We start from the raw sequence: 6,000 nt of genomic DNA, 5'->3' as shown, positions 1-6,000 counted from the left end.
CTGTGGAGGAGCTGAGGAGGAGAATGCCTACGGCCTTTTCTTGTGGTGGCTTGTATTGAAGCTTGGCAGGGTTCCGTCCCTCTTGCCTGTTGAGTACCCTTGCTAGGGACGGAGTAGAGACGCGCTGGTGATCCTCCTCCGTGAGGCTAGTCCTTTGGTTTTGAGGCTGTCTTTTGGTTTTGGGGGTGTTGGGTGGGAGGCTGGGTAGAGCAGGAAATACAGCGTAGTCTCTGGCATTTTGAAGCACAGGTTGGCGGGGGTGGGGGTAGAGGCAAAGAGAGCACGAGAGAGAGACCGATCTCTGCCTGTGTGGTATGAAGAGCTCGGCAGTTGGTTTCCTTCTTGTCCTGTTCAATCGCTACCAGCATTTGCTCGCTGCCTGCTCACATAGCATATTCGTGCCATGGCAGGTTTGAGGTTTGGAACGTTCGAAAGAAAGACAAGGGCAGTGTGGAATTCTTGTCCTTTTTTATTTTGCGGGGGGTGGGGGGGGCAGCGAGAATTGAGTAGGATGGGAGAAATTGGTGGTTTGGGGCATGCTTTCGTTCATGCTGTCTGGCATGACTGTTTCACTCTAGTATGGCCTGTAGAATTGTCCGTGTAACATGCTTGTCTGCATTGCTGAAAGTCGAAGGTCCGACATGCTAAGAATTAATCCTGTCAATTCATATTTGAACAGTGAGAGGTGGCTTTTCCCACGAATACTTCACGAGGTGAGACTCGAGCAGTAGCTTTTGCCAACGACCTTAACCTGCCGAAAAAGAGGGGAGATTTGAGCGAGACGGTCCTTCTTGCCTTTGCCTTTGCCTTTGCCTTTGCCTTTGCCTTTGAAGAGTGTTGGAGGCAGAGGAGAGCGATGACAGCTGTCCTGCTTCTGAGGAAGAAAAAAGCAGTTTAGCTGCCAAGGTAAAGTGCCTGCAGAAGGAGAACTGCCCGTGGAGCGACTCATTTGCAGGGCAGAGCTGTCTAGATTTGGGCAAAAGCGCGTGTCCAGGCAGGGTTGTTTTCTCCTGCCCCGTGGTCTCCTGCCTGCCAGTCTTTCAGCTGCGGTGAGCTGTTTGCTCCAAGCCTTGTAGCCGTCCGTGGCAGAGCATGCAGCAGGCTTGCGGTTGCGGGTGGGAAGAGCAGTAGGGGACAAGAAAAGCGACCGCATGGTTTTCTTCACCTGAGTCAGAGTTCTCGTCCCAAAGTTGATCAGCCTCTAGATGGCCTGTTCTTTTGTCCTCCAAGCCTTGCTCTTTGTTTCCAGTAACTTTGGTGATAGAATTCAGGCTGATATGGGGAAAAGGGCACTTGCTGTTCAAGATCTGCTGAAATGCTTCGTCTCCTGGCTCTCCTCTCTTTCATCCTTGCCAGGTTGCTGAAGAGTGCTTGGGGGCGGGGGGAGTGGCTCAAGAGGGTCTTTTTTTCTCCTGGGGGATGGCATAGCGGTCTTGCATGGGATCTCACACCACCTGTTTCCCCTTCCTTTTGTTTCTTTTGTTTTGTTTTGGTTTGTTTTTCAGTTGAGGTGTGTGGCATTGGGGCTGTGCCATGATGAAGAAGCTGAAGAAGCCGAGTGTGGTGCAGGAGCGCACCCCGTAGTGCTGGAGATGCAGGCATGTTTATTTGCAAGCTGGTTGCCCTTGTCTCAGTGGCCTGTCGGAGACTGTGGCAGCTGTTGTGTGAGAAGAGCTAGTGTGGCATAGTAAGATGTGATGGTGGTTGGAGGAGTGAAAGTGAGGAAAGAGGGGGAGGTGAGACTACGGTAGTTTGAGAAGCAGGCAGCTGGTGGTCCCGTGAGCCCAAGGGAGAGGGAAAGGGTGTGTGTGCTGCTGGATAAGGTAACGTAGGTGAAGGCAGAGCCTGACTGTGTGTGGGCAGTGCTTCTCGGGGGGCTTTATGGAATGGGAGCAGGACGTTTGTGACATTAGGTATTGCTGTGTCCATAAGGACATCTGCAGGCCTTGTAAAAGAGGAGCGAGAAGGTTTCACTCTGTGGCTCGAGAGAGGCGAAGTATTTGGCAAAGTGTGAATGGCCTGGGCAGAGGCTGCTGTCGTGGGTGTGGCAGCAAGTGGCCTTTGAGTTGGATTTCTCGAGTGCTACTGAAAGAGAGAAGGTTCTGGTTCTGTGCGTGCTTGGAAGGGTTGCTGCTGCTTTGCCAGGTTATGCAGTGAAAGGAGCGTGTTTGGGACCGTGCAGCCAAGTACTAAGGACAGCAGCAGAGTGGGCGTAGGCTTGGAGGGAGCGCAGTTGGGGGTTGGAGAGTGGAAGTGAGGGCCCAGGGGGAGGTTTGCCTCAGGTTGTTGGAGAAGCAGGCAGCTGTCGGTCTTTGTTGGTGCAGAGGAGGGGGGAAGGATGTGTGTGCTGCTGAGTATTGCCGTGTAGGGGAAGCTGGAGTGCGGGTAGTGCTTCTCAGGGGCTTTAGGGAAAGGGAGCAGGGCGTTTGTGAGCTTAGGCATTGCCGTCCCTTCAACTACGTTCTCCTGGAGGCTGCTTGTTTCTGTTCTTTCTAAGCGTGCGGGCCGATCTCTTTTAGGACGACTCACCGGAAAGGAAGGGAGAGGAGGCTCCTGGTGGTGCCCAAGTGGCGGCTGCTGCAGGAGCCCCTGCTGGTGTGAGAGGTGAGTTTCTACACATGGAGGGGCTTTGTTTCTTTGCTCTTTGGGCTGGGTGAATGAAGTGAAATGGCGATCTGCCTGTGCGAGGGTAGAGCACGCAGGTAGGCGCTGGGCAGGCAATGGCGGGGAGGGGGGAAGGGAACGTAGCTGGAGGGAGATGTTTTGTGGTAGTGCTAGGGAAGGAGGGTTGTTTCTTGGTGCCTTCCTGCGGGTGGGAGGGTGTTTGGCTAGTGCTTTGCGGGTTGCTCCTGTAGCGTGCCGAGGGATTGTGAAGGGCCAACTCTGGAGCTGCAGTTTGGAGGGGAGATGCCGGCAGAGCTGCGTAGTCGGCGACTGTGGCATGGCAGAGCCTTGTTTGGATGCTGGCCGAGCATGTGTTGGGCGTTCTTGGTAGGGGCGTGAGCTGTGCTGCTGGGCTTGGGCATGTGGTGCTGGCAAGAAGGCGGCAGGAAGTGGCGATAGCGTGGTGGTGCGGCTGGGGATGCAGGCGGCCTTAAATGACGCTGCTTTGTTTTTCCTCGGGAGTGGAACCGTTTGGTGTGTCCTGGGCGCAGGGCTTGCGTGCTGGAGGAGAGCAGGAGAGGGAAAGAAGGAGCGGTGGTGTGTCATTTGTGGCTTCCTTTGCAGGTGTTCCGTCGGCCGCAGGAGCGGAGCAGGAGGACGAGAGCGACTCTCCCTGGGATTCCGAGGTGCTTTGTGTGAGGGGCGCGGTGGGTTGCCCGTGGGGGGAAGTGGGCGGGAGCTTGCCTTGGACGTGGGCCCTAGCAGGGATGAGGCTCAGTTGCCGCTTGTGGTGGCTGCGCCACAGGTTTGTTCCTGTGAACTGGAGCAGCCTGTGCTCCGTGCAAGCGGTTTGGCGAGGACTGTGCCTAAGTGGGGTGTGCTAATGTCGTGGGTGTGGCAGCAAGTGGCCTTTGAGTTGGATTTCTCGAGTGCTACTGAAAGAGAGAAGGTTCTGGTTCTGTGCGTGCTTGGAAGGGTTGCTGCTGCTTTGCCAGGTTATGCAGTGAAAGGAGCGTGTTTGGGACCGTGCAGCCAAGTACTAAGGACAGCAGCAGAGTGGGCGTAGGCTTGGAGGGAGCACAGTTGGGGGCTCTGATAGGGCTGTTATACTTCCAGAGCCTGCGTTCCTTGACGGCCTGCCAGAGTCCCGAAGCAGCAGTGAATCTGCAGGTAATGCTTGAGCGGCAATCCGAGTTGTGCTTGGGCGGTCCTGCATTTGAAATGCAGTTTGTGGGTGAAGTGTTTCTGGAGATTGCTTGCCCCACTCTCTGCTTGTTTGTGTTGTCGCTCACCTAGGTGTCTGCAAAGGAGGGAGGAGAGCGTGAAGGACGCGAGGCTGCTGCAACACAGACTGATTTTCAGTGTGACGGACAGGTGAGGAGCTGTGTTGAAGAGCTGTGGAGATGTTAGCCTAGAGCGAGGTGTTATTCCCAAAAGAGCGCAGGCGGAAGACCGCAGAGAGTAGCAGATGTGAAATATACTTTAGATGTATATTATCTTGGGGCTCGCTCTGAAGAAGGCTGTTGTGAGTGAAAAGAAGAAGGTAGTGCATGCTCCTGCCCTTTTTGTGAGGCTCACGGCACAATCTTTCCTCAGGCGATGGGCGCAGAGCTGCCGGCGGAGGTTGCTGATGCTCCTGGAAAGCAGTTGCTTCCAGAAGGTTCACTTGAAGTTCCAAAGGTTTCCTGCGGTGAGCTGCAGGGAGACAAGTTGCGGTTGCAAGAGGAACTGGCCAGGGTGAAAGCCAAGGTAGGCAAAGCCTGTAGCGGCCTGCATGACTGTGAGGAGGTGTTTTTCCCCTGTAAACGATGGGGAAAAGCCCTTGTTGAGGCTGTAGGGTAGTAGTGCAGTGGTGTCCCTTCTGTTGCCTTCCCTTCTTCCCGCCGCTGCCCCATGGTGGCAAACAGACCAAGCGCGTCAGGGAGCTGCCCTTTCAAGCGTGAGGGGCCAAGCAGTGTGTTGGGAGCAGCCTCCTGGTGGGTAGGTGTGACCCAAGCAGTTTGTTGTCTCTCCGAACCCGCCTGAGCTTTGAGGTGGACCTGAAGGTGACAGTGGGTGAGCTCCGGGTGCCCTGAGAGTGCTGCGTGTTTTCCTGTGGAGGCAGCTGTACTCTTTGTCTATATTTGGCTGTGTGTGTAGAGCTTTGGTTCCTTCTTTGTAGCTGGTCAAATGCCTGCGAAGGTGACAGTCTGTGTTCTGGGGGGGGTGCAGCTCTTGAAGGGGTGCGATCCTTCTTCATGGTTTGCGCTCGCACACGCAGCGCTGGTTGCTAGGTGGGGTTTTTGCGCTGTGTACGGGAAGCAGCATGTCAGGCAGGTGCTGTGACTTGTCCTGTTCCCTGACTGTAGGAGGAACTTGACCTCCTAACCTAGCTGCCCGGAGAAGGCTGTGGGTTGGCCCTAGTGCTGAGCTTTTTCTGTAGAAAACATCTTGGCCATCTTGTGGCTGCATAATGCAAATGTGCCGCAAAGTGCTATAGTTGCTGCAGGGCCCTGGGGATGAACCTGTAGTTAGTAAGCATTAGGATCCCGAAATGCTAATTCACTTCCAAGTTGTTTTTGGAGGCGTTCAGAGCTACTGACTTGCTTTCCGTTCACTACGCCCACCGCTGCCACCAACACAAGTACGGAGTTGAAGGAAGGAGTGTAGGGACCGGCTTTCCACCAGTTGTGTAAGAATAAGGTATAGCAGCCTGGGCAGCGTTGGACTAGAAGTCTTTGTGATTGTGGTCGTTATCCTGGAGTTGGGAAGTGCCAGCAGGAGAAGGGAGAGCCTTTGCAGTAATGCTTCCCATGGGGGAGCAAGGAGCTGGATGCTAGGAGCGTCCCGAGTCATGGGAAGGAGTAGGATTGGTGTTGCAGCTGCGTTTGGTCAGCTGGCAGGAAATTGAGATGGGGATGGGAGAGGCCGGTATGAAAGCGGAAGGAGCAACGTGGTTCTGGAGAGTCGAAGCAGTGGAGTCGTCTGTCTGAAAGCGAAGCTGACTAGCGTGGGTCCTGGTTGTGGTTTTACAGTTGCAGGCGTTGGAAGAGCAGCGTGTTCAGGCTGAGCGTTGTGTTCAGGATTTGAAGACGGCCCTGGCAGAGAAACAGAGGGAAGCGACAGCTTCTTCCCGGCAACTGCAAGACCTTCTGGAAGCCTCTTTGGGAGGCGTTAGCCTAAAAGACCTGGAGGAACGAGTGGGACGGTAAGGAAGTGGCACAGTGCAGCAAGGCTTTGCTTTGTGGGCTGGTGTAACAGCAACAGGATGGCCTTGTTGCATCTCAGCAAGTCAGTACACGATTTTGGGAGAGGCTTTTGCTTTGGACTGTGTGATTTGTCGCTGTTGTGCCAGTGTTGGTGCTCCTGTGGATTTCCATAACGAGGCCTGTGTTTCTTTTCAAGACTTGAACTGGA

This window comes from Struthio camelus, chromosome 25, assembly GCF_040807025.1.
Source record: "Struthio camelus isolate bStrCam1 chromosome 25, bStrCam1.hap1, whole genome shotgun sequence".
Classification (NCBI taxonomy): domain Eukaryota; kingdom Metazoa; phylum Chordata; class Aves; order Struthioniformes; family Struthionidae; genus Struthio; species Struthio camelus.
Note: the sequence above shows the minus strand (reverse complement) of the source record.